At 47.0% G+C, this 27606-nt stretch overlaps 1 protein-coding gene across 1 annotated transcript in view; it reads right to left on the reverse strand.

The window, feature by feature from the left end:
* Positions 1-27606, reverse strand: part of EPAS1 (endothelial PAS domain protein 1) — an 82986-nt gene that overhangs the window by 54743 nt on the left and 637 nt on the right. The gene's annotated exons all lie outside the window — the stretch shown is intronic.

The raw sequence follows: 27606 nt of genomic DNA on the forward strand, positions 1-27606 counted from the left end.
TGGCCTATCAAGCCACGCCGTCACTGACCGCTTGGTGCATAAGCAGGAATTCTCTGCGACTGGTTGAGACCAGGGAGTTCCTTCTTACGGCTCATCTGTCATTTCCACTCATATCCCTCCCCTAGGACAAAGCGCCAGATCTAAGCGGCCCTGCCTCCTCCCAGGTTCGGTTAGTGAGGAGGAAGCGTGGGGGTACAAGTAGGGGGGAATATAACTACTTGATGCCTCTACCCATCTGATCTGCTGGCCTGGCCTCCACACATCCTTCAAGGCCCAAACTCCCAGCTCACCCCTTCCAGGAGGTGTCCCCCATTCCCTGGCTGAGGTGATCTCGCTGACTGTCTACACCGCTCACATGGCAGTCTCTGCCAAGTACTGTTAAGTCTCTTGTGACCTGCGGAGGCCAGGGTTGCTCATGGCCCAATCTGCGTGTCTACCTTGAGGAACTATGGGATAGTCAGGCTGCAGGAGAAATTTGAGGCTGCTGCTGAGTTTCCTCAAAACCTCAGTTCCAACGCCGCTGGGGAGAGAGGATGGGGAACTCTGATAGGTATGGCTCAAGAGGCCCGAACGGAGCTCTGGCAGAGCGGTGGCTGGAGGGCTCTGCAGGGCCTGTGTGTGTGCCGCCCTCTAGAGGAGGGGCTGAGAACACCACCAGGACGCGCGGGGGGGGGGGGGGGGGGGGGGGCCCGCTCCGCCCGGAGCTAGGGAGGGCAGAGCACTGGGCTCTCCCACGTGATTGTTTTGTGCCTGCTTTGGGCCAGGCGCTACGTTCTACTGGAATGATCATCCAAGAAGATCTGGAAAACCAGGGTGAACCTCCTGATAGTTTCCGTCCCTACCGGGGCTTCGTGCGAGGAGTTTTATAGACTTTGTCCTGTCTCCATCCTAAATGTGTAACTGTGGTTTTGCTGCAGTTCTGCTTTAAATATGAATGCCATGTTCCAAGTTGAAGAATCCTGGGGTCCGGTAAATAAGCCTGTCTACAGCTTCTGTGGTCCTCTCTGTTGGATTTATGGCTGCTACAAATCTCCTGACGGCTCTGGTCCCCTCTATACTCTGCTCCTATTTTCTTTCCACCCATAGCACCAAGATTTAAATCTTTAATGTTCTCTCTCTCTCTAATATTCTCCTGAATCTTAGTGTCCTCTCCTCACTTAGACTGTAGCTCCTTGAGGGCTGGGGCCAAAGATTCTACTTTTGCTCTTTGCCACCATGCTCAGCACAGCACTGGGAATAGCACACAGCCGGCACTAAATATATACTCAGTTACAGAACAATAGCATTTTAGAGTACACACAGTGTCAGCATTAATCCAGTCTGATCCGGTCCCTTCGATGTACAGATGGGGAAACTGAGGCCTAGAGGGCGTCATTCGCTGACTCAAGCGGCACAACCTCTGTTGGAGCTAAGACCAACTTTATGAGCCACTAAGACGATACCCTCTAACACAGGCACTACTAGAATGCCCCCCATCTTGCCGATGAGGAAACAGAGGTAGGGAGTACTTCAGCAACCTAGCCAAGATGCCTCCGCTAATGAGCGGCAGAGTCAGGACCAGAGAGCAGGCTATCTGGCTCTAGGGCCTACACTGTTACCGCCACTCCAGAGCCCTCCAGAAGCCCTCGAGCCACTCCCCCCACCTTCCCAGCATGGCATTTACCATCTCCTGCCCTGACTGTGACCGCCTGCACTAGACTGGAGCGAGCTCGAGTGGGCAGGAACAAAAATGTCTCCTTCTCCCCTAATCCTCCAGGGTCTCCAGGCCACCGCCTACCCTACAGAGGGTGTTTAAGGGGGGGGGGGGGGGTAAAAAAATAAAAAAAAAACCCTCCAAGAAAATACAAAGTGTGTTAGGCTAGATAAGGTGACTGATTTCTCACTCCTAGAATGCTGTGCAGAACTTCTCATACCCGTCCTCCCCACGGAGGACCTAGGCATCTCTTAGAAGTGCAAACGCCTTTGCCGAGGCCTCTCCACCCTGGCCAAACGTTGCACAAGTCTTGCACAACTATGAAGTCCTATGGGAGGTTCATCCTCCAGGCAGGTGATCCAGCCACTCCTTTCCGCAGCTTATTGGTGGTTTTCATTCCCTTATTCTTTCACTCTGTGCAGAAGACGTCATGCTGGCCCACATCCTTAAGCTACTTGTTACTCTAAGATGTCTTATTTCCCTTAATATTAAGTAGGCAGCTGGGACGGGAGGCTTATGTGAAAGTGTTTTCCAGGAGCCTAAGTTGGTCCCCTGCAGGCGGGAGAGTCGGCAGTGATGATGGATTTGGGGGTTTCCCAAACCCACACAGTAGAGGGAACCAGGCTATCCCTGAGGCAACTGAGGCTGGAGGGAACTGCCCCAACCCCAGCAGCACAGGGTCATTCCCTTTCCCAGTGAACGCCACTCTTTTCTCAAATACTCAAAGCAGCGTCCATGCTACACCCAAGGCTGCCCCTTAGGAAGACTAACCGGGCCCCATAATTACAGTTTTCTTTGCAGGAAGGAAGCTCTACAGCTCAGCGCTATTTTCTCTGCTCAGGACGTAAATGGGGTAGGAGTGAGGGGTGTTCATTACCCTTGTATCTATACCCTTGTATCTATTTGCTTCTATATTTTGTATCCTCGTTTCAAAAGCAAAAAGCCCTAACACGAATTCTGCAAACCATCATGGTAATGGAATTTTAAGTTTTTCACCAAATTTCTCATCCATACAGCAGCCATGGATAAATGTACATAAAACCTACTGGAAGTGAAGGTGCACATCCCAGTGGAGTTTTCCTGTATCTGATGGCAGGCACAGAGAAAATGGGGATGAACGCATCCTCTCTCACCTGCCCGATAGCACTGGCCAACTGGCCAACATCCTCCTGCCGAACAACGTGAAAGCTCAGCAGCTACCGTACAAGTAACCTCCACTGACCTGATGCGGCTCGATTCTCAGCTGAACTGCCAGGAGGTCACCACAGACTGGTTCCTGGTCATTCTTACACTGAGACTATTAGGGATTTTACCATGAAGGACCCACACCCTTGGTGTCTCCCCCAGTCTCTCAGCCCCAAGGAAACACTCCCATTAACAGAGTTCTTCATACTCTTCTCCCATCCCCAGTGGATGGGGCAAAACTGCTTTCCCTCCAAAAAATAACTACGTGAAAAATTTCAAAAGACACAAATATTCTTATATAACACAATAATGCCTTTTAAAACCTCTTCTCATCCAAGACTCCGACCTTGCACATCCCAAACCACTGCCCACTGGAGAGCGATGGGCCATCAGACCTCAGGGAGCCTTCTTCTTGGCACTTGAGTAGGGAGGGGGGCTCTTCCCAGGAGCCCGTCTTTAGCGGACTTTTCCGCTCCACCTGGGAAGTTCAGGTCCACCCAAAAGATAAACTGGATCTGTTTTCTTCTTTTTCAACGTCAAACGAGCTACAGACCATAGCTAAATATTAAACAATCTCTGTCGATTGGGAACTTCCCAACCCAGTACTGTAGCTGAAGTCTGTTCCCACACTGAGCAGGACAGAAGTAGGGCTCGTGCCGGCTGTGAGACTGGCTCCAGCCAAATCCACTTTCAGTGCAGAGCAGGAACATTCACTGGTTTTGAATTTCCCTACCCTTGACATTTAATGAAACAGGCTCCAAACAGAGGACTCTGCCTCTCCTGTTAAGCCTTTTTTAAGGTTCAGTCAGCTTCCCACTTACGTAGCTGCTTTTAATACGTGGCTTTAAAACTTACTGTGGAAAAACCTTGGCATCCAGGAGTTGCCCCAAGATGACCAGTCTTCATTCTAACCAGCCCCAGTCTTGCCCACCATGGAGCGTCATCATAGCCAAAATGGGCAGAGATGATGTCATTCCTTTTCTTGTGCTCCCAACATCTACATACTATTCCCAAACCAAGATGGACTGCTCAAAGCACATATACTATTAGCCAGGACAAGCGACATTATGAAGGAACTCCCCCCCTTTTTTTATCCTTAGGATCCAATGTTCATATTTTTAACCATTAAATGACCTGTTCTTGCTGATCTATTTCATTTGACCTACATGGCCATGGCCAGTGGCTTTCAATGGCCAACTGAGTCACTGCTGTGTATTTGCATGAAACTGACTTCCAATCCCATATGGTTTCATTGAAGACCCATTCAGCATCTTGGAAAGCTTTCTTGTCTCCAGACATATTGTTGGATGAAGTTTTCTTCCCCCTTTTGCCAGGAAGGCTACACATGAGGTCTTATTAAAAAAAAAAAAAAAAAAAAAAGATGGCATGACTACAAGCGTGTTCATATAGAAACACAGGCATTAGGAACGTGCAGAGAAATTTTTCATCTATAAAGGAGATCTCCAAGGTGGAGATGGTCAAGGACCACAAAGTCTTTCCTCTCAAAACAACCCAGAAGGAAGAACACAGGAAGGCCCTTCAAGGTAAGACACATAAATGCTCCCTGTAACTGCTTCCTGGTTTGGCCAGAGACAACCGTGCACCAGTCTGTTCTCAGCGTTATTTTCTCCACTTCCAACATACATACACCTTTCCTACTGGTGTTCTTTTCAACCCTGTACATGTGACCTCAGCTCCAATCTTCCCCTCAACCCCATCATATGTCCAATTCGGATCTGAAATGCAAAGTCATCCATCACTTAAAAAGAATACATCCATGCAAACACACCCACAGATACCTATGCACTCTTGTGTCAGATATACAAGGTAGATGTATACATATCCACCTATCTTACACGTATGCTTATAGACATTACATTGGTTCTTTTTTCCAAATTTAAAAAAGATCTGTATTTTCAGATAATGAATTTTTATCAAGTATCTACTACACAAAGCCTTGCTAAATACTAGGGGGCACCCGAGAGGTATAAAATCATAATTCATCCTGCCCTTCCTTTTAGGCTGAGTATAAACAGCCAATGAAGCAAGAGAGCTCCCTATACACGTAATAGCAACAGATTAAATACTTGGTGGTGGTGGCAGTGAGGGCCACACATTGTGTTGGCTGGTGGAAACATGCAAGAGGTGGGTTATTTCAGAAGACAGGATAATCACACCTGATACAATCAGTTTACTTTGGGGATTTACAAATCTAGTTTAGAACACTCTTGACCTCTGTAAAACTCTGCTTTTATTTCCATTTACTCCCTTTGGAAAACACATAAGCAAGCATCCAAGGAATGTAACAGTGGCAGTGCCTGATACAATTCACAATTTTTAGAGAAAAAAAATGAATTATTCTTCCTGATCTATCAGTGAGATCAATTTTCTATCAATCTCTCATTTCACAAGAACACAAGAGAAATCTGTGGATGACTTTGGGATTCAGAGATGCTACGTAAATTCAAGGTGTCATCACTGTTTAAGTATCTGTATTCCTTCTGCCCATTTGTTGAAAGACCTCATCAAGTGTGGACACAGTTGTGTCTGGCACCTACTCTATCTTTACCAGTCTTACTGTTCATCAAGCACTATTTTCTAGCCATCACTGAACTTAGTGCCAAATAATGGAATAACTAATTTTTCAGTAAAATATAGGAGAGATGAATTAAATAAATTATGGTGGCTTTTAAAAAAAATCTCCTTATTAATGTCATCTAAGTTTAAAACTTTTTAAGGGTCCAGGCCCCTAGCCAAGATCTTGCCTTTGCCTGGGTGCTAAATGAAGATTCTCGGTGGTGACCCATCAGGTCCCAGCACAGTTTGCAGGGGGCTGTGCTTCTCACAGCTCCAAACCCACCAACCACTTTCCTCCTAAGTAGTGGAGACTGCAGCTCAGGCTAGGGCTCTTTTCAGATGTTAACAGATTGCTCTTTGGTAATGTGTCTATTTTAGGGAGGCTGAATTCATTGGTACAGGTATAACTAATTTCAGCCCCCACTGCTGGGTAGCTATGGTTGTCGGGAGCAGCGTGTGAAGGATTCTAAGGCCACCTGTGTGCTCAGAGGTGCAGTGCTTGATTGATACTGCCTGTCCTGGGGGTGGACTGTATGAGGGATGCTCAAGGGCTGTGCATCTGTAACACTCCAGATACAGTGGAAACAACAGGGGCTTTGGGGTGAGGGCCTCGCCTTCAAATCCAGGTTTGGGCACTCTGACTGGATGACCTGGGGCAAGTCATTTTGCCTCTCTAAAACTCAGCTCATCTATAAATGGAAATAAGACCTATTTCACAGGGTTGATACAAAGTAGTGGTTCTCAAAGCGTGGCCCCTAGACCAGCAGCAGCAGCATCTACCTGGGAAGTTGTTAGATAAATTCTCAGGCCCCACCCCGGACCTCCTGAATTAGAAACTCCGGGGATGAGGCCCAGGATTGTGAATTCTGGTTCTGATGCATGCTAAAGTTTGGAACCCCTGTCGTAAAGAGTCATGTATTAAGTTGAAGTCATGTTTTCCATCTGCTACAAAGTGACCAGCAAAGTGCCAAGCTTACCCTGGGTGCTTTAATTCCAACTTCTTTTCCTTTCCTGCCAAAACACAAGCTGCCCACTTGAGAACTTAGAGGGTGGATATGAGGAGGGGCTGTCTATACGGTTCCAGGTGGAGAAATTAGATAGCAGGGCAGTTCAAAGACCTCCACAACCCCCTGGCAAGATGTCTGGGGGATTTCCTCCCCGAGGAGAGGGAAGAAGATGGGCTCAGGCTTCTGTAGCCAGTGCCAACAGTGCTTATTTTCAGGGAAGAGAGATACTTATGTCCACACATCCTGCTAAAGCAGGAAGGATTACAGAGCAGAGGTCCAGCCCACAGAGGGCTTGCCTTCATTAAACCTCATCCAAAGATTTGCTGTTATTCAGTCCCAAAGGTCTCTCCAGTTTCACCTAGTTTCACTTGCTCCACGGTACGAACTTTGAGAACAGGTGGTCTACTGACATGCCCGCACCTCCCTCCCTTTCACCTCTTAGGCCAACAAGCATCACTGCAAGGAGAGTCCCAGCGGCCTCACAGGGATAACCCACAGGTGCGATTTCCACTCCCGTACAGGCCATCCTGCATGGGCCAATATATTCATTAGGACAAATAAACTAATTGTTACGGAAATGCAACTTAGAACCATAATGAAATACCACTTCCCATCCCCTAGGATGGCTTTTAAAAACAAAAACAAAAACAAAAAAAACAGGAAACAACAAGTGTTGGTGAGGATGTGGGGAAATTGGAACCCTTGTGCGCTGTTGGTGGGAAGGTGCAGTGGTGCAGCGGTTATGGAAGACACTTGGTGGTTCCTCGAAAATTTAAACATAGGTGGCGCCTGGGGCACCTGGGTGGCTCAGTCCGTTAAGCGTCTGCCTTCCACTCAGGTCATGATCCCAGGTGGGACTGAGTTCCATGTCAGGCTCCCTGCTCAGTGGGGAGTCTGCTTCTCCCTCTCCTCCCCACCTGTGCTTTCTCTTGCTATCTCTCTCTCTCTCTCTGTCAAATAAGTAAATAAAATCTAAACAAAAAAACATAGGGGGCGCCTGGGTGGCTCAGCTGGTTGAGCATCTGACCCTTGGTCTCAGCTCAGGTCTTGATCTCAGGGTTGTGAGTTCAAGCCCCGCACTGGGAAATTTAAACATAGATCCAGCAAATCCACTCCTAGGTCTATACCCCAAAGAACTGAAAGCAGGGACTCACACAGGTATTTGTTCACCCATGTTCCTAGCAGCATTATTCATAACAGCCAAAGGTAGACACAACTCAAATGCCCATTTAGGGAAGAATAGCAGAATGCAGTATAAGCAACAATGGAATATTATTCAGCCTTTAAAAGGAATGAGATTCTGACATGTGCTACAACATGAATGAAACTTAAACACATTCTGCTAAGTGAAATCAGCCAGACACAAAAGGACGAATATCATATGATTCCACTTGCATCAGGCTCCTAGAGTAGTCACATTCACAGAGAAGGTAGAAGAGTGGTTACTGGGGGCTTGGAGGAGGGAGGAATGGGAAGTTATTGTTTAGTGGACTTTTCAATCTGGGAAGATGAAAAAGTTCTTGAGAGGGATGGTGCCGATGGCTGCACAACAGTGTGAATGTACTTAATGCCAAATGAAGTATACACTTAAAAATGCTATAAATGATAAATTTTATGTTATATATTTTTTTAACCACAGTAAAAAAAAAAAAGTCATTAACCACCTTCACTCCACCACCGTCAGCAAAGGAAAAGACACCACAATGTCAACTTTCTATAGTAGTCCTAAGTCTCAAAGTAAATGTCTTGAATAAAAAGGACTCCAAAACATGTCCATGTTCGAAATCTGAAATGATAATGACAGCTACACCTTTTCAAGACAAACAGCACTCCCAAATTTCTTCGGTTTGCCAAGCTCTAAGCATATCTGATGTGAAAAAGCGACACTCAGCTGAAACTGGAGATTTGGCTGGGGCTCTGCAGCGTGTTCACTCGGTGGCTTCAAAATCCCCATCCTTCTTCCCGTTCATGAAGGTTTGCTTCGACCTTTCCATTAGCCCAGAAACTACTATTAAAAAAGCCATTTATCAGATTAACACTGAGTACTGCAGAAGTCATCTGCAAGCAGCGTGCACTTTTCCACGTAGGGGTTGCCATGCCAACAGCGGCTCCATGTTCATTGTACAGAAGTATCAATTTCAACAAAGTCCTGCTGCATAGCTCTGAGGACCGATTCAGTCTTCTCGTCCCTCCCCATTTCCCAAATGTGCCCACATGGCAAAGACCCCACCAAAATCAGGTAAGGACGAGGAAAGGAAGCAATGACAAAATTAACTTGCTACATGTCTACATACTGCAAACGCTATAAAGCAGGCAACATATTATTTTCTCTCACTCTTACCCCCCTCCTAATTCTTCAGGAGTACAGTCAGGGAATTTGATGTAATAACAGTCTCACCAGTAATTCTAGAAAAAGGAGTCCAGGATGAAGAAATTGAAGGAGAGACTCTAATTACGCAAATTTGTAGTAATAGATTATTTGCCCAGACAGCAGACAACTGTAAACAAAATGGGGTAAGATACTTGGATTCTATCGGTGCTAATTTTGGTTAAAGTTTTTTTTAAACGATGCCTGAGAGGTTTTAAATAAATGTGTTTAAATTGACTAGCATTATCGTGCTTTAGGAGGTTTAGATTTAGAAGAAACGTCTGAAACAGAAAACACTAGGAAACAATTTGTCTTGACTCAAGAGTAAACCTAACAAGCAATTTCCAACCACAAGCAATGAACCCCAGCCTCAAACTAAAACTCCTGATTAAATCAAAGAAATTTTCAATCCAGTTTAAAAATGATTCAAAGAAAATTAAGCAAATGCTGTAGACACCTGGCCCTCAAAAGAACAGGCATCATCTTTACATTGAAGTGAACTAAAATCTACACCACACTTCCAACAGCCATCAGCAGTGGAAGAGAAATAGCTGGTCACAACCCTTGAAAATATTCAGCTTTCAGGGTTGGGATAGAAACATTGCATTGATACCATTTATTTTAGCTGAGTTTTAAAAATCTTCTAACTGTAACAAATCTGAATGACACTGTATACACATTAACATTTTTAATATCACAAATACACTACTGTGTAAAGAAGAAAGGGTACCTTTTACAAGATATGGATTGTGTCACAAAATTTCAGAAGGGCAAAACCAATTAAAATTTTAAATGGAGCTTATTTGAAGTCTTGGGCACAGGAACACCGCTGAAGAAAAACTTGTTCTCCCAGCTAGTGGCTCCTTGCTCAAAGCACATATATGGGCCACACTGGGAGATCATCTTATCCAAAGTGAGACCCAGCCCTGACAGCCCTATGGTCCCAGTCTCATCTATGCAACCATGTGAATTAGTCTAAGCCTAGAGAAAACCCCATATGGGTTAAAAAAAAAAAAAAAAGAAAAAGAAAAAAAAACACCTTTTAATTTGTAGTTATTTCTGGGATACCAGAGCTAACACACTGGTCAGGAATATGGGAGAGATGCTGCTTTTCAGGTTTGAGAATAATCTTTGGGCTGGTTATAGCTTGTTTTCTGGGCCTAGACACGTCAGTGAATAGGGGTTGCATTATGATACATCTGTAAGTGGAACTTAATACAGCTACTTAGTAAATCTATGTACCATGATAGCTACAAGATAATTCTGATATATTGCTGTATAGAAAATGCATTTTTCACAAGATATAATATAATAGCATTCTGGATTACACATCCATATTTATTATGTAGAAGTAGGTTCAAGAAAATGTTAACAGTGGTTACCTCTGGGTGGTAAAATTTTGCTGATTTTTAATCTTGATACCCTCCTATAGGGAGGGTCTTTTTACAGGGAACATGTATAGTTTTTATAATTAAAAAAAAACTTAGCTACTTTAAAAATAATTTTACAGGAGAGACGTGTAGGGACTGGTGTGTGTGTGTGTGTGTGTGTGTGTGTGTGTGTGTGTGTGTGTGTGTGTGTGTGTTACACATACCTGAACAGTCTCCCTAAATAGCCTTATGCTAAAATCTTCCACCAACCACTGTGGGGAGCACCGTCCCTCCTGCCCTTGACCCACAGGGCCCAGAGCACCCCTGGGTGACGTCCATGCATGCCCATCCTCCCTCCATATCCTGCCCTCCAGCCAGCAGCGTCAGTCAGTGAGCTGCCCCCGCACTGGGGGCAGCCATTCAAGAAGCAAGGAAATATTATGCAAGAGCACAGGAAGTCAGAGGAGACAGGATTCTGGGCAGGCCTGGCAAGGAGTCTGTGTGAACTCCAGTGAACAAGCGGACTTTGCTCAGCGGGGCTGAAGCCAGCAGAAAGCCTTCCCAGGGCGGCAAGGCAGAGCTGTCCACCCCAGGTCTCTGGCCAGTGGGCGGCCATCCAGAACTTGATGTACCTGATTAAAGGCAGATAAACCCAAATCCCAATATTTCTACTTTTTTGGCCCAAGTTCAAGGTGACTCCCCAACACTCACGCATGGTGACTCACCTCTGTCCCACAGTGTGATCCCCTCCCCCCAGTACAACCCAGCTCCATTCAGCAATGTTTGAGCCTGCTCCTCTCCAGGCCCCCCTTTCCTAAGTCAGGCTTGCTGCTCACTGCCCCAGATTAGGGGGCTTGTATCCATTGTCCCATGTCTCTAACAAGCCTGAGCACTCCAGATTTGTTCATTTATACACACACATCTATAAATATCTATTCCTGCATATAGGAGTCGTGGCAGTAATGACCCCAAACCACAGCAGCAATTTCTATTTTCCCAGCCCAATCCAATCAGCAGGCAGAGACAATAGCAGACTTCTAACAGTGTGGAAACAGAGGCTCAGAGGGGGTCCGCGACAGACTGCAGCGTGGTTGCGGCAGGTGGGAGCCAGTTCTCTTAGCAGCCTGCCTCCCTCTCCTCGGGCATTAGGAGACAGCCACTGCTCCTCCTGATAACACAGCTGTTCCCTCGGTAGAAACCACTGGGCAGTGTGCATTCTGTCACACCTCAACCCCCTTCCTTCTCAAGGGCGGTCCTGCTGCTATTGTGGAAGTGGACGCAGCCCTCTTCTTGAGCATCACTCCATGCCCAATAGTGACTGCCACATCTCGGCCCCTGTCCACTTTAACAGAACCTCCTCTTGGAGTTGGGGGGGAGGCTGTTCAAGGAAATTGGAGAGGCTTCCTCCAGGCTTCCACTGATCACCTCTAACAGCTCATCCTCCTTCCCTAAGGAAGCACTGGAAACCAGGCTCCCCTTGGACTTCACTTCACAATGGAATTAGAACCCTAAAAGGGATCTTGGTGTCTGCTTCCCACCTACTGGCCCATTTTAAAGGTGGAGAAACTGATGCTCAGAGGTCCCTGAGCCAGTTAGCACTCCTCTTTCCTCTCCACCAGACCCCAGAAATTCCACTAGATACCCAAACAGGACGTTCCCCAAGCAGAAAGGGACTAGATGTGAGAGTTGGGGTAGACGGGACCAGACAGAAACGGGACTGTGGTCCAAGGATTCTCACTCCCCTTTGCCTCTGTCAGGAGCAGGCAGAACCAGCCACATAGGGAGTGACACCCACCCAGTCACTGCCCCTGGCCTGACAAATTGCTAATTGTGCATAAGAACCAACAGTGGTGTTCTCCTGGGACTCTCTTGTGTATTTCCAGATGCCACCAACACACAATGGCCCCTACTCCTCCGGTGTAAACATTGCCAAACAGGACAAACAATATCACCACAGCACAAAAATCGGGTGCCCAGAGAAACGGTAGAAAGAGGCTAGGCCTGGGGGTTTGTTAACATGGGCTCCACCACTTTCTGGCTTTGTGATCACATTTTTATGTCACAATGGTTTCATCTACATGATGCGAATGACAACTACTTCGATCTACATCATCAGCTTTGGGGGGAAGAAAATTAAGCACCAAACACATGTAAGAAACAGAAGTGTAGAGTTGAGGACAAAGACCCAGCAATCCTAGATTAATTATTTCACTTAGCAATTATTTTCAGGAGCATCTGATATGTGCCTGGCACTCCCTGAACACTATGGATACAGTGGTGAGCAAATCAGCACAGTCCCTGCCCTCTAGGATCTTAAAACTAGAGAGGGGAGCAACAGATAATAAGCAGACCAAAATAATAATAATAACAACAACAACAGCAGCATGTGGGAAGTCTTGTTACAAAAAATAAACAGGAGAACAGGAATGGAGGGAAGGAAGTTAACCAAGGAAGGTCGGGAAAGGCTTCCCAAGGAGGTGATACTGAAGCTGAGACCTCAGGCTCAAGTCTCTGGCTGGATGCGCGCGGGAATGCAGGAAGGGCACGTTCAGGCACAACAGGTAGCAGGAATGCTGCGGATCTGAGGCCAAGTATCATGGTCCCTGTGTGGCAGAGCCAGGTCCTCACACCCAAAGCCTCTTCCCACTTCCAGTAACACCGGGAGGCCCAGGTTATCGTCACGGCACTCGTATGCCCCCCATTTCTGGATCTTTCAATAAGTTGCCTGACCTTTATTTTGAAGACCTTGGGCCAGGCACTCTGTCCCTTCAAGAGTCCACGATGAGATCTTACTCATAAGATGCAAAGCAGCAGGCGGGACCTGAGCAGATGGGGTGTGCGTACAGCCCTTTAGGTCAAGAGATCTGGGAGTGCCAAGTCAAAGGGAAATTCCCACTTTTCACAAGATGGCAGCTGGTACGGACCCTCTATCTCCACAGGTGAGGGGAGAGCAGGCCAGGCATGGAAAGGGACACGTCCCAAGTCAGATCATTTTTCAAGAGTCTTGGAAGTTTCCTTGGTCTCTTGGTGTTATCAGATTTCCTCTCATCTCAGAGTATGGGAAAAATATAACTCATAACCCAAAATCACTGTTGGTAAGAGCCCATAATCCTGAAAAGCATCTCCTTTCAGATTCTCCTGAGACTCCCTTCCAACTACAGTCAAATCACTCCAACAGGTAACGATGTGCCGAATGATTAGACCGCTGTGCTTGTTAATAATGATGCCTTCACAGACTGCACTTTATCCTTTCAAAGGTTTTGTAGTGAGATAATGGTTGCAAAAATGATTTTTGAAGTGTAATATGCTTTTTAAATGCATGGTTTTACTGAAACTGTAGCTCATTTCAACCTCCTGACAGTACTCTTAGAAAGCAGTCAGTGTGTCTAATCCCCCTTTTGGAATGTGAAACATGCAGAGAGGTTAAATTACCTGTTTTAGGTCACACAAGTCAGAAAGGGATCTAGAACAGTCTTTCCGACTCCTAGGGACTTTTGAGAGCTCCTGTGACCTTCATGTGGAGGCAAGCTTGGCCAGGGACACAAAGCAAGTGAAGATTTACAATCTGTTTTGCTAAACAGATTGTAAATACCCTGGAGCATTTACAATCTGGTTGGCAAAACAAAGGCTAAGAAATATGGAACTCTTGTGGTCATCCCTTGACACTGATTTTGGAGGCAAAGAAATTCAGGTGGGTAAAAGTTCGTCCCTTTCCAATATAAACATGTGCCCTGCTGAGGCCCAGAAGATCTAAGTCAAGGAGAGTTACAGCTGTGGTCATTAATCCTGTAATAGTGGAATCCATATAAGGAACTACAGGTGGTGCAGAATCACAAGGCTTATGTTAATCTGAATATGGAAAATAGTTTCAAGTGTGCTCAAATGAATGGCTCAGGAGAGAAGGGATCAATGTTCACAGTCAGCTCAGAGCTCCTTTCTGCCTGCATGCTCTGGTCACCAGTATATCCCAAGGCCCGGAGCTGGCCAGAGGCTCTGGTGACCACACCACCAACAAATGTGCCCGGGGTCCCCTCCCCACTCTGATCTAAGTGGGGAGAACAGTTTGCTAGGAGTTCAGCAGAGGCAACGTCGAAATTTTTTTAAAAGGAATCTTTACTTTGGAAGGGAAGCGAGAAAAAAAAAAAACACAAAGGAACAGATATGGTATATTCACAGACTCCAGACCCCAATGGTGTAGTCACAGATTAGCTTGGTCAGGACACCTGTCTTCTCCTTCCTGAGGCCTACCTGGAGCTGTGGTTAGGTAGATGCCAAACTCAAACTTCTGGCTCTGGCCAGACTGGAGTAAACACCACTGTCTGGCCAGTGGGGTTTCTTAGGATGTCCCCAAGGCAGCTTCCTGGGGATTGCTCAAGGCACAGACAGCCCTATGTCTGGGCTGCACTGGGCTCTGCAGCTTTAGGTCACCTGCAAACCCAGATGAGGAAGGCTCCTTGCGCCCGCCTCCAGAGACCCTTCTCTGGGTTCAGACCCAATGTTCAGCGGCCTGCACAGAGTAGGTATTTTGATGACTGAGCATATACCACTGAATAAAGCTAGCATGCCAGCACTAGGTGGCAGTTTCCCACTTCAACAACCAGTTGCTGATTACTGAGGGGACGGAGAAGGAATAAGAGATGGAGGCATACTGATGTCACGATAAGATTAAATCCCAAGCCAAGCACATTCAGGAGCTACGGCCTCCCTCAAAGTACCATTGGACAGTATGCACTGAAGGGACTCTGCTGGTCCCCGGTGTAAGAGGCTCTCCAGTGCTTCTTGGGATTTCTGGCCAGGGCCCTGCTCACAAGTGTCCAAGTGCTTCTGACTACCTCTGGGGCAAAGGTTATACTTGCTGGGGGAAGGAAAAGGCCCTACCCTGGTGACTCCACAAAGACAACTCCTTTTCTTTCTCTTCTGGCAGCATCTGCCCAAGACCAGCAGAGCTCAGGCTTTAGGGAATGGGGTAGCCATGTAACAGGAAGGAGAGGGGCCAGGAACAGCCTGGTTGCGGTGCTCTGCTCAAGGGATGCTCTTAACAGTCATCGGTAGAGACTGACAAAAGGGGTGACCTGACTCGGATGTGGCTGTCTCCCTCCCTGTAAATAGTGCTGTGTTGAAGGGACTTCCCTGTCTTTCTACAATGATCAGATTCAGAGCCCTAGAATCTGGAATGAGAAAGAGCAAGCGGGGATAGAATGACAAGTTTACCGAAGTATTAAGGGGACAGAGACTTTATCATCAAAATGAGAATGCAGGATAAGGGTGGTTGCACCCCTCCTCAGAGCCTGAAGGAAGAAATTTTAGCATACGGTAAACTGTGCTCTTCCAGCTCTGGTTTTGTACACTGGGAGGTATTTATTGCCTGAGGGACGGTACAGTCCAAATATACATATTCCAGAGTGATTCAGGCTCATTGGCAATGACTGATTTCCTAAGCAATATGGGGGGACATTTCTAGTCTTTGAGGTCATTCTTATGGAGAATAATCACAGGCCCCTCCAGGTACCCTGTGGTGTTCACACGAGAGCCAGGTTCCTGGTTGGCAGGTAACAGAGGTGCCCTGAGCAGCTCTCCCATGTCTCACTTATTCTGGAGAGAAGCAGGCATGCTCTCATGGCCCCAAGACAGCCCAAAGATTCCATCACAATATGACTCAGGAAGGACTATTCCTACTTCCCCCATACCAGCCCAGGCCTGGTCCTCACCTCCTGTCCGTTAACAGTGCTCTGGACTCGGCTGTGGAAGGAGCCAGCTCACCAGTCCGGGCGTGCCCAACCTGTTTATTCCTGCCTCTTCATTTGACTTAAGCTGTTCACCCCAACTGGAATGTCCCATACCCACATGCTTATTTAAGTTCTACCCAATGTTGAAGACCTAGATCTTAATGCTCCTCTGTTAAATGGCCCTCTAATCAATGCCGACCTCCTAATTATTCACAACACACTAGATCTATTTCCCCTTATTCACATTCACTTAATTACTCATATTCCTCTGTTTGCTCCATCATTTATCTGAGCTAGTTTCAACTACCCAAGAAGACAGTGACATCTTAAAGAGGGGCCTAGGCTCCCCATCAACATACCATCTTGCAATGTTTTAAACAAACAATTTTAGGGATTCTTTAACTCAAAACTAGACTATAATCCCTGAGGGCAGGGTCCATCTAATGATTCTTTGTAACTTCATTGCATGGCATGACACCTGAATGTGGCAGGTAACCTATAAATGTTTACACACAGACCTCACTACATGCCTGTTGGGTGGTCAAGGAGAATAAGTTGATCGGAGCAAAGCTTTCTTCCTGTCCCTCTAACCCTCTGTACTAAGCATCCCAAATTCTGCACACAGAATTACTGAGTCTACAAAGAACTACCAGGCGCCCAAATGTGGGCTTGTGTTCTGGGTGCCATATATGGGAAAAAAGAACAGAAAAAGAGGACCGCCCCTTGTTCCCCTTGGCCCTTTACCCCAAGCCCCACCCCACAGACTGGGGACCAGCCCCCGCCCCTGCCTTTGTCTCTTCTCAAATCCCCGTAGCTGGGGAGGGAAGAGGAGAGGGGAGGGGAGGGGACCTGCCTTCTCCTCGGGCATCAGTGAGCTCCACCCTTTCCTGTGGGCTTTCTTTCGTTAAACATTTGTTAAAATCAAACCTGAATAAAACTACATGTTTAATATGAAAAAAAAGAAAAGAAAAAGATGACTGGTCCCTGCTCATGAAGGGCTTACCACCTAAATGTTTTCAGGGACAGACACACACACACACACACACACACACACACACACACACACACACACACACTCAAAAGCAAGTTATAAAAGCATTATACAAATAATACAGACCAAAGACTACATAAATAAGGGGCAACCAGTGTGTGGCTGCTCAGGGAAGGCTCCCCAGGGAAGATGATTTCTGAGCTGAGAGCTGTGTACTCTGCCTGCATACACTTTCCCCTGTGGCCTTTTAAACTCTGAGACAAAGCTGGAGTACTTTGTTGTTTGGCTGACACTTGCCTTGGTGTGTGGAACATTAACATAATACTAGCCTGATGTTTGCATTTTATGTAAAATCCTGTATCAACAAGACCTGCCTGGGTTCCCCCCAGTTTTTCTTTCTTTTCAAAGGAAAATGAGTAAAGGGCTCAAATCCACACGAATGAGAAAAGCAGAACCCAAGAGGCAGGCTTTCCAAGTAACCCAACGGATGGCAAAACAAAAAAAAAAAGCAATTCTATGATTTTTAAAAATGAAGTATGATTCTAGGGACTCAAAATGTGGAAAGTATGACAGAGCACAGCAGAAAATGAGACATCCTAGCCCTTAAGCAGCACGCAGTCTAGTTGGAAAGACAAGAACACATACAATGTCGTTAGATCACAAGGAAACAAAATCAGGCAGGCTCCTTGGCAAACCTAAGGAAGAGCAACGCAGGGGTGGAGGGGAGGTGCCAGCATGCGAATTACTAGGAAGGCTTTGCTGGAGTGGGAGCCCTTGGGGTCGCCCTAGAAAGTGGGGGATATTTGAGTAGAAGGAGAGGAGCGTCCAAGGTGGAAGGCGGAGGTTGAGGGGATCCGGATGAGAGTCCTGTGACCTGGGGGGAAATAAGCTGTTAGGGCTGAGGGAGGGGGCCTGCATAGCTGGAGTTCAGAAGGCATGTCCGGGGATGGCAGATGAGGGGAGAGCTGGGGTGGGGTCCCTTACTGTCAGTGAGATGAACTTGCACTGCCATGCAGGCTGCCCTTGGGAAGGAAATTGGGCCAGGGATCCATGTCTTCGTTCAGGCTCTGAGCAAAGCTAACCCTCAGAGATCTTTAGGAGAAACATTCAAATCCACAACAAAAGAAACCCCTTTGCCATCCTGAAGACTCTCTGTGCTCCAAGGACATGACAACCCTGCCTAAAATAGGGGCAATATCAGCACCACGCAAACCTCTTCTGAGAGGCTAGGAAAGCTATTTTAGTAGCCAGCCAGCTTCCCAGCCACTCAGATAGCAGAGAAATGCACGGGGCACCAATTTCCATGGAGCACCACAAGACTCCAGAGAGTGGGGCCACACAGTGGACTACAATTTCCTCTGACTTCTCGACTAACCCAAAGGGCCTCACCTAATGGGAGGGGTACATCAGCTGAGCCAGGACCTGCAGGGAGCAGGCAAGGAAGCCAAAAGACTGAGAAGGGCCTGGTTCCCATGCCCCACCCACCATTAATTCTCCTAAGTCCCCGGTATAGAATAAAAGACAGCCTCCTGCTGCATAGTGATATGATTACATTTATAGAAGCTCCCCTCTTACCAGCGAAATGTGACCTTCATACTTTTCTTATCTTAATATCTGAGTAAACATTTGTTGTGCAAGCGCACAAATAAGGGTTCTAAAGGTGAACCGTGGTGTGTCTACTAATACCACGCTGCTCCAACCCCAAGCACCAGAAAGCCCTTTTGGCTCTGTAGAGGACTTCTTTCTCTCTCCCTTAACTCCGGGCACCAAAATTAGCTTCGTCAACCTTAGCCAGTACTGGAGTGAATACTGCCATTCGAAAATAGCATCTGAGGACTCTTGGAAACACAGGAGAGAAATAGAAGGGTACAGTGGTTTAGATACTGAAGAAAGCAATTTCACTGGAGTGCTCTTTAAACCAAGTGTATAGGAAATGAGCATTATCAGGATTTACTCTGGAATCTTTATTAAGTGAATGGTAGTCTTCTAGCTCCCTGTGGTACCCACATGGCGTATTTTATATATACTGGTTGACTCCATTATGCACAACTGTCTTCATTCAGAAAAATATTGTAGAGATTATGTCCATAAAAGAGCCTTGACCAAATGACCGGTGCTTGAACTCAAAAATTCTACTTTGCAGTCTTATTTCTAGAATAATCTGTAAAAACATCTTGGGTCCCGTTTTCCCAGATATTCGATCATCCAGAATTGATTTTTTTAAAAATTTGTTTTAAAGTTCCTAGGAATGGATCCTCAAACAGCCCCTCAGGAGCATAATTCTCTGTTGTTTCCTCTGTGGAATTCATAAACAGAGCAAAGCAACCAATTTTTCTGGTGTGTGCTTAAAGCCACTCTTTCCTGCAACTATGTATGACGTCTTTTTCCAGGACAATCTTTCTCAATACTCCAAAGTGCTTCAGCAACAGGAAGTTGTAAAGGTAGGAAAGAGGCCTGTAAATATTTGCTGTAATTACTCATTAGTAATGAGAATAGTTACCACTGAAGTTTGAGTCACCCCTTTTGTGCTCTTGGTTCTTTATTACCTTGTAACAGGAGTCCCAGGGGATGCCTAAGGGGCCTAACCTCACCGAGGACACCTGGGTCCAGTGGTAGGTTTCACTGCAGACAGTGTGGTTTGCTTCTGTCAGCAGCTCAATTTCCCAAGTATAAAATTAGGATAATGTTTTGCCCTTCCTTCCCCCTGCCCCCAACCCAGGGCAGTCAGGACAAATATTATACACAGTAGTTACAATATGAAAAAAACTTTTTTGAAAATTTTGTATCAAAGTACAATACATGTATCTGTTAATACAACATCAAGACACAGAGGAAAAAAACAATGTATGGCTAGACACACAGCACAGTGACTTAAAGGATTACCGCCACCAATAACCATATGCCTTAACTGATGTATTTTAAAGGATTTACAAAAGGCTTCTGAATGGTCTCAGATTGAGCCCACGTGTCTCTTATTCATAGCAAACCACTGACTCCCCACAAGAGCAGGGAGTCTCAGACTGAAAATGAGCCCGAGAGAGCCAACTAAAGTCACAACCAAACAACTAAAGTCACAGAGTTGATTAACTTCTACAAAAACTATAATATTGGCTGTACCCCCAGCATTTGCAGGAAGCCGACACAGTGATGGGGGGCTACCCTCCAGCAGCACCATCACGAATATAGCATAATGGAGTCATTTTCCTTGCTCATGTGTTTTATTACACAGCCTAACTCAGTGAAACCACTAAGCTGCTAAGATTCCTTGAACTAACCTCTTAGGGTTTTTTTTGTTTTTTGTTTTTTTTTTATCGGAGGGTGCCATGAAAAGGGGATGCAGGAAGTCACCGGAGGCATGTAAGAAGAGAGTTCTAACAATCCACTTCCAAGGCTTTGGAGAACTGGGGAAATGATGAGTGTGTGACAGATAAATACTCTTTTCTTAATGGGTCATTCTCCTTACTAACGAACCACCCTTTCTGAAGTATCTTCCCACATGAGAAAAGGAACGGCTTCCCAGAGTCATTATCTTGCACACAAGTGACTTATAACGTTAAAACTGAAGACTTTTTCCAAAGTAGGGGGGGGAAGTGTGTGCCTCCTGGGAACATGCGAAGCTTCTGGTGGTCATACCATGTAAGAGTTTTTGCTGATGTACAAGTGGCACCTGGAAACAGCCTGAGGCCGTCAAGCAAACCAGTATTTCTAGAGAAACTAGGAAAACAAAAGGCCCCTTCCAAGTAGATAACATTCTAACCCATTCTGCACCTGTCTCCTTAGATCCAGAGATCTCAAAGGGCCCCGCCACTCTTCTTGACTTCATACTTGCAGGCCAGTCTGTGGCTTTCAATACACAGGACCAGACAACTGGCAACAAAGTACACCCAAACTCTGCCTGGAAACCACAGAGGCTGTGAGGGGCACATACCAATGCATAACTACCACATATATGATGATATGCAACTGCCCAGAGGACTTGCTTCTCTCTCGGTTATGATATCTGTTGGTGCAATTACATTTTACAGCACGGGGAAAGCTCAGAAAACCCTCCTAGGCTCACAGTGCCGAAGCCAGTGTTGGGATGGCTGTGAAGGCTCAGGGCTTCTCAGAGAGAGGAGTATATAAAAATGCAACATATTATTATTGCAACAGTTTTGGCTATTCTTTATTCCTCCATCCATTCTTTCCTTCCTGTCCTTGCAATTTCAAAAGATCAAAAGAGCCAGAGGAAGTCTTGTGCATCTTGATTTGGAGATGGTTCTTCAGAAGCCACAGAGGAAGACTTCTAACAGGTTCTCCTGCACAATGGAGTCTGAAGGCTAAAGTAATTATTGAAGTCTTGCCACCAGTGAAGGGCGGGAGGTGGAAAGCTTTGAACTTCTTGGGGGCAGTAGAGAACCACCTCCGGTCAGAGTTGAGGGAAACCCATGAAAAATAAGAATTTCCAGGACTTCCAAGTCCACCCTTCAGATCTTCAATCCCTGTCTGTGTGTGAGGTTCAATACAGGGATGAGTCACAAAAAAGTAATTATAATAATTATAACTACAACAGCAAAAGCAGTTATCATTTATAGAGTACTTACCACGGTCAGGCATGGTATTAAATACTTCATAGACAGCTTAGAAAAGGTAAGGGGGAATGGACCTCCGGTTAAATGTACAGACTCTAGAGACACTTGGCCCAAATCAAATCCCACTCCCACTGATCGCCCTTTGGCAGTTACCTTTCTATACCTCAGCTTTCCCATCAGTGAAATGGGGATAATAACAGGGCTTATGCAACAAGGTTGTTAGGAGGATTAAAAGAGTTAACCCATGTAACGTTCTGAGAATAGAGCCTACACAAATGAGACTAAAATGTTCAGGTCTTATGGTTTTGTCCTACTGCATATATTATTTCTCTTAAGGACACACACATTCTTAGTGCATAAAAGGGCCTCCAAATAATTGTTTGAGGATGATGGAAAGTGTGAGGACAAATGTTCATGGCTGCTTTAAGAGCATTAAGAAAATGAATCACATCATCCTGAGGGGCTCAGTCGGTTAAGCGGGTGACTCTTGATTTCAGCTCGGGTCATGATCTCCAGGTTGGGGGACTGGAGCCCAACATTGGGCTCATGCTGGCTGTGGAGACTGCTTAAGATTCTCTCTCTGCTCCCCCCCCCCAAAAAAAAGAAAGAAAAGAAAAAGGAAATGAATCACACCAGAACTAACCCTGTGCTGTGCGCTCACTCCCCTTCCTTCCATTACTGAAGGCAGCTGTGTGGGTGGGTAGACAGGCCAGCCAGGTACAGGTAAGCTTAAAACGCACCACAAAATCTTTACTAGATACACACACACCAAACCCCTCCCCCATCTCCAAGACAGGGAGAGACACTGGAAGTGAAATGTGGGAACTGTCTGGGACCAGAACAGAAAGATCCTGAAATGTAAGGCAGTCACCGAATCAGACACTGAAGAACAAGGGCTTGTCTTTTTCAGATCACAGAAGCTCTGAAAGGCTACTGAGAGCTGGGCAGACTTCCCTCGGGGAAAAAAAAAAAAAAAGGCTTATATACACAATATCTTGCACCCAATTTCAGAAGCTCACAGACCACCCCCTGAAGCCTACTCACAAAGCCCAGGTTAAGCTCCCTCTCTCTTCTTGGCCTTCTTGAAGTCATAGCTGTCTGCACTGTTATCCTCAGAGGGACCACAACCTCTACCCTATCACTCCCAGAACCCTACTGGACACCTCCTCTCGTGCCCCTCACCCAAAAGTTCTAAAGAACAGCAAACATTCATCTTCGGGGCCTTTCTGTCCATAATATGGAAGTACACAAGAAGGAACACTCCTGAACCCTCTGCCTTTTCTTTACTCTCATTACCCCCAACCCTGACTACCCCCATTTGACCCTACCAGAGTCAGTCTCCATGCTGGTGGTCAGCATCTGCCCTGTATGATTCCAGGGAAAACTATGGATCAACTCTCCCACCCACCAACCCACACAATATTTTTCAATAACTGTTACAGCCTGAAGTGCTACTAAGAGCTTCTCATCTTTAGCTTCAAAAGATTTGATTCCAACAAAAAAGCTACATGTAAGCTGCTACTATCTATGGATTTAGGTAAGCTTCCTTATGTGTGCTCCTCTCCCCACCAATCAAACTAAGCAACTGAAAGCGCCATATCTCCTATTTCTTAGTCTCTTCTTTAGCATTTTATCCAGAGTAGGAGCAAGTATTCAACACACATTTGTTGTCTTACTGATTTATATCAGGGTGTGAACAGCAGAGCTGGTTTTCATCATGAAAACAGACATCATGGGACTGGGGGCTCCGTGAGGAAACCGCTAACTTGACACCATTGGCAAAAACCCTACCAGGTGAACTATCAGTGGTGAACTATCAGTGATGGGCAGTACTAGAAGCAAAAGGGAAGCTTCATTAGGTTAAAATGAAAAGTCATGTTGGTATGAAACAAAACTGGGGAAAATACATAAAAAGCAAATGCTACTGGATAGATTTCTTGAAAAGGAGAAACGCCTAAATCTTGAGATAAGACATGACAGCAGGTGTTTTCAAATGTATGGGGCTGGAATCCTGGAGAATTAATCCTGAGAATTAATCTAACTGGTTCCTTCTATCTGTAAACATTTTATACCATAAATTCCTAGAGAGAGTTGAGGATCACCCTACACACACATATGCAAACACATACACACATACACACACACACACTGACTGACTTACATTCTAAGTGAATTAAATAGTTTGAGTCTCACAGTTCTCACTCTTAGAGAAAATGCCAACTCAGGACAGGAATCAATCTAGCAACTGCTTGAATGTCTCCGCTGACATGGGGCTCTCTACTTCACAATCTGCTCTGCTGTGCAACAGTTTCGGTTTTCTTTAATGAGGTCCACAGATACGTAAATTTTTTTTCTGAGTGAAATAAAGGGACAGCACTAAGACAATTGAATTCAAACTTCCCGAAGTTTATAGACAATGGAACCCGCGCCAACTCTGCTTCCTATTTTGCAAAAAGCAAACAGAGCCACTGCTCCTGCAGCTTGAAGTCTTTTATAATTATCTAGAAGAGCAAATCTCCTTTCTACAAGGTTCAGTGATTTGGCAGGGGTGCAGGAGAGGGCACTGTAATCCTTTGGAAATCATTTTCACTGTTTAGAGGCATTTCAGGGCTGGGGATACTATTTTGTCAACAATTGGAAAATACGTAATTAATTGAAAGCAATGAACCAGGGTTCTTCTGATTCTTACCAGCACTAACTTTCCTTGCGACTAGAAAAGTCACTGAACCTCTCTGGGCCTCAAACTAGATGATTTCCATGAGCCCTTATAAAATGATTGTTAAGCTCCTCATCAGCAACACGGAAAAAAAACCCTGAAACCACAGCATTCTTTCTGAATTTCGTGAAAGCTGTAATGAATTAAATAAGAAATGCCTGAACCTAGAAGGTGTTAAACCAACTCCTTATCATCCCTGCATTCTGCTGATTTCTGGTAATGCAGTGGACAGAGAAATCAAATGATAAAGGAATATTTATAGAAAATACACCTACATTGAGAAAAACTGCCTCGCAATAGTTTTCCCATCAGAATTGGGAAAAGGTGGGCTTTGATTTTATTTTAGCAGAGGAACAACTAAGTCCAGCTGGTGAGGATGGGGGGGGTGGGTTGGCGGGGAGAGTAGTTTGAAAACTTCTGGTCCATGTCTCCAGCTCCCCTTCCACCGCTGGCCCTGCATTAAGTGATCTAAGCATTCCAGAAAGGTGCTCTGAGCTGGGTCTGACTTTGGAGTGGACTTTGCTCCTGGATTATCCAAAGATCTCATTTACATTTACCTGAACCACTCTCCAATCCCCACACACCTAAGAACATCCAAACCCTTCTCTCCCAGGGAAAGGACTCAGAAGTTGTTCTATCAGGAAGTGAGACACTTTCCAGCTCTTTTTAAGTAGGCTCCACACCCAGCATGGAGCCCAATGGCCTGCTGAGCTTGAGCTTGAACTCAGATCCTTGAGATCAAGACCTGAGCTGAAATCAAGTCAGATGCTCAACCGACTGAGCCAACCAGGCACGCCACTTTCTAGCTCTTCACGGAAGAGAACCTTAATTAATGAGACACCCCCAGACCACTTCCACCTGACAGATTGATACAGAAAGGTAAGTGTGTGCAGTACCCTTAGCAAGCTTCCGTTTCTGTCTCTGAGATCAGTAGGAATGCCCACTACCACCAAAATGCACTTTGATATTCACCATGGAAGCCCGCCAGCCAGCCAACATTTAGAAAGTAAACTCTTTATTATTAAACATTAACATATGCCATCAAGGCATGAAGGTTTTGGAACAAAATAATCCCGCCCACTTCTTGAGGGCTGCTGTTGAACCAGAAGAATGACAAATCTTAAGAACCAATGTTGCAGAATCATCATCATGAGAGCCCCTTCAGCAGGCATCACACTGCACTTGGTACTTCTGGAAAGCTAAGGACACTTAGATGACACACTAACTTTGAATGTATTGGTTCACATGCTTTAATTACACCTTGGTCCCGCAAGGAGCCTGCTGCGAACAAACAGCCAGACGCGAAAAGTAAATACAGATTTCAAAACAATTAGCCAGAGAGGAATTGGACAACCCTTCACGGGACTCTGGAAGGCGAGGGACACGCTGTTTGTCCGGCCAGTTTGCAACCCAAACATCCAAGCAAGTCGCCGAGGGCGGACACACTCGGCGCGGTCACCAGCCCCGCGCAGCGGCCCCGCAGCGGCCTTCAAGGCGGCTCACCAGGCGATCGCCGCGGCGGTTCTTTAAACCCGCCGCTCTGGAGAGTAATTCGGAGTCTGATTACCCAATTTTTTTCCTTCTCCTATTCCAGCTCCCTCCCTGTCCAACGAAGGAGGCATTACAGAGGGTCAAAGTAATTATCTCCCCTGCTCCCAAGTTTCTGGCGACGATTAATATACATAACACAAGGACCCGGCGCTGAAGCCGCAGGGAGAAGCTAACACTTCACACAACTGTCAAGATTGCCATCAGTCCCCACCTCCGCGATTGCAACAGTCACTGATAGGCATCACAGTTGTATACTGTACCATAAATTCCCTCGCCTGCTCCAGAGCCCAAAGTGCGCTCAGAAGAGCTGACTATAATTTTGTTTTTTGGTTGTTCAGTCATTACTATTGGCATCAGGATGCAGGCTATGTTGGTTTTACAAAATGCGTTGGGATCTTAAGCTCTCTTCCTTGCTTTGCCGCCCTCAAAAGTCACAGGCCCCCAAGGGAGCTGCGAGGCCCCGGGGGCCCACGCTCCCTCACCCAGCTCAGGTCCGGGGCCGCCACCGTGACGCGGGAGGGGGAGCTGCGGCCGGGAAGGGGGACCCGGGTCCCCCAGAGACCCAGGAGCAAGGGCCCCGGCGCCTGGCCAGAACGCGCGCGATTCGCTCCCGTTTATCAAATCCTTCTCCGCGCACCGAGGTGGGAACCGCTGCTTTCCACCAGAAGATACACGGTTTCTGGCGCAGGTCCCACAGTGGCAGTCCGAACAAGAGCAAATCAACCCAGGCACTGAGCTCTCGGGGCCAGTCATCCCCTCCCTTCGCGTCTCGGTGCCCCATCCCCGCACAACCGCCCCGCAGCCCTGCGGCTGATCCGCCCCGGCTCAGGCAACAAGTTCATTCCATTAATCCACAACCCCCTTCCCCTCGCGAAACCCAGCCCCGCCAAGCGGCCGCCGAGGGCGGGGCTGAAAACGCCAGCCCACCGGGGCAGCCCCAGCGGAGACCAGAGGAGTAGGGGGCCAGGCCGCCAGCCTCGCACGCTCGCAGGAGGCGAGGCCGTACCCACGCTTGCGTGGCCGCACGGTGCGTTCACACCCGCGCTGGGAGAGGATCCGGCGGGGAGAAGCCGGGCGGGGGCGGGAAGGCAGTGAGAGTTGGCCGGAGTTGCCTCTCACCCAGTGCCGAGAGGCTCGCGAGGGCAGACGGGCGGATCGTGGCTGCCCTTCTCTGTCCTCTTGAGAGAGAGACACTGGGACCTCCCAGGGGCACCCAGTGTCTCCATTCCCTCCCCGCACACCAACGCATCTGCCCTCGCGAGGCAACCCTGCCCACCACACAACTCTCCTCCCGAGTCAAGGTGCGGGATCAGGAAGGGGGCTTCTCCAAGCTTCAGTGGGATCTGCAAACCCGGAGTAGGGCCCTTTGCTGCGTTCTGGCCCCTCCGCGGAGGCGCGTCCCAGCGCGGCGCTCCGCCTCCGGCCCCCGGCCAGATTGGGGCGCAGTGCGAGCACAGTAGCTCCTTTGGAAGGACCCGTGGGGTCCCAAGGAAAAGAGACTAGTGGATGGTGCCCCACATGCGAAAGCTGAGAAAGTCCAAAGTTGACCTGGGTCAAGTCAACCCAGAAACATTTCAACATGTGGGCCTCATGAATTTGGAGCGGGGGGCTGGAGCGGCGGCGATCTGGGAAGGTTCCGCGCGCCACAGCCCCTCCGACCTCCAGGGCCATCTCCCTGGGCCTCCTGGCCTCATCGCGCGCGCAGATTCGCGACTTCTTCGGGCCACAGAACCCTCCACTGCGAAGCCGAAACGCCGCGTCCACAGACGGGGCACCTGCTCTGCCCCCTCGAAGCGCTCCACACCGACCCTCGGGCCTCAAAGACCCCTGCGGACTCCTCTTCTAGCCGCT

The sequence above is a fragment of the Zalophus californianus genome, chromosome 8, assembly GCF_009762305.2.
Source record: "Zalophus californianus isolate mZalCal1 chromosome 8, mZalCal1.pri.v2, whole genome shotgun sequence".
Taxonomy (NCBI): domain Eukaryota; kingdom Metazoa; phylum Chordata; class Mammalia; order Carnivora; family Otariidae; genus Zalophus; species Zalophus californianus.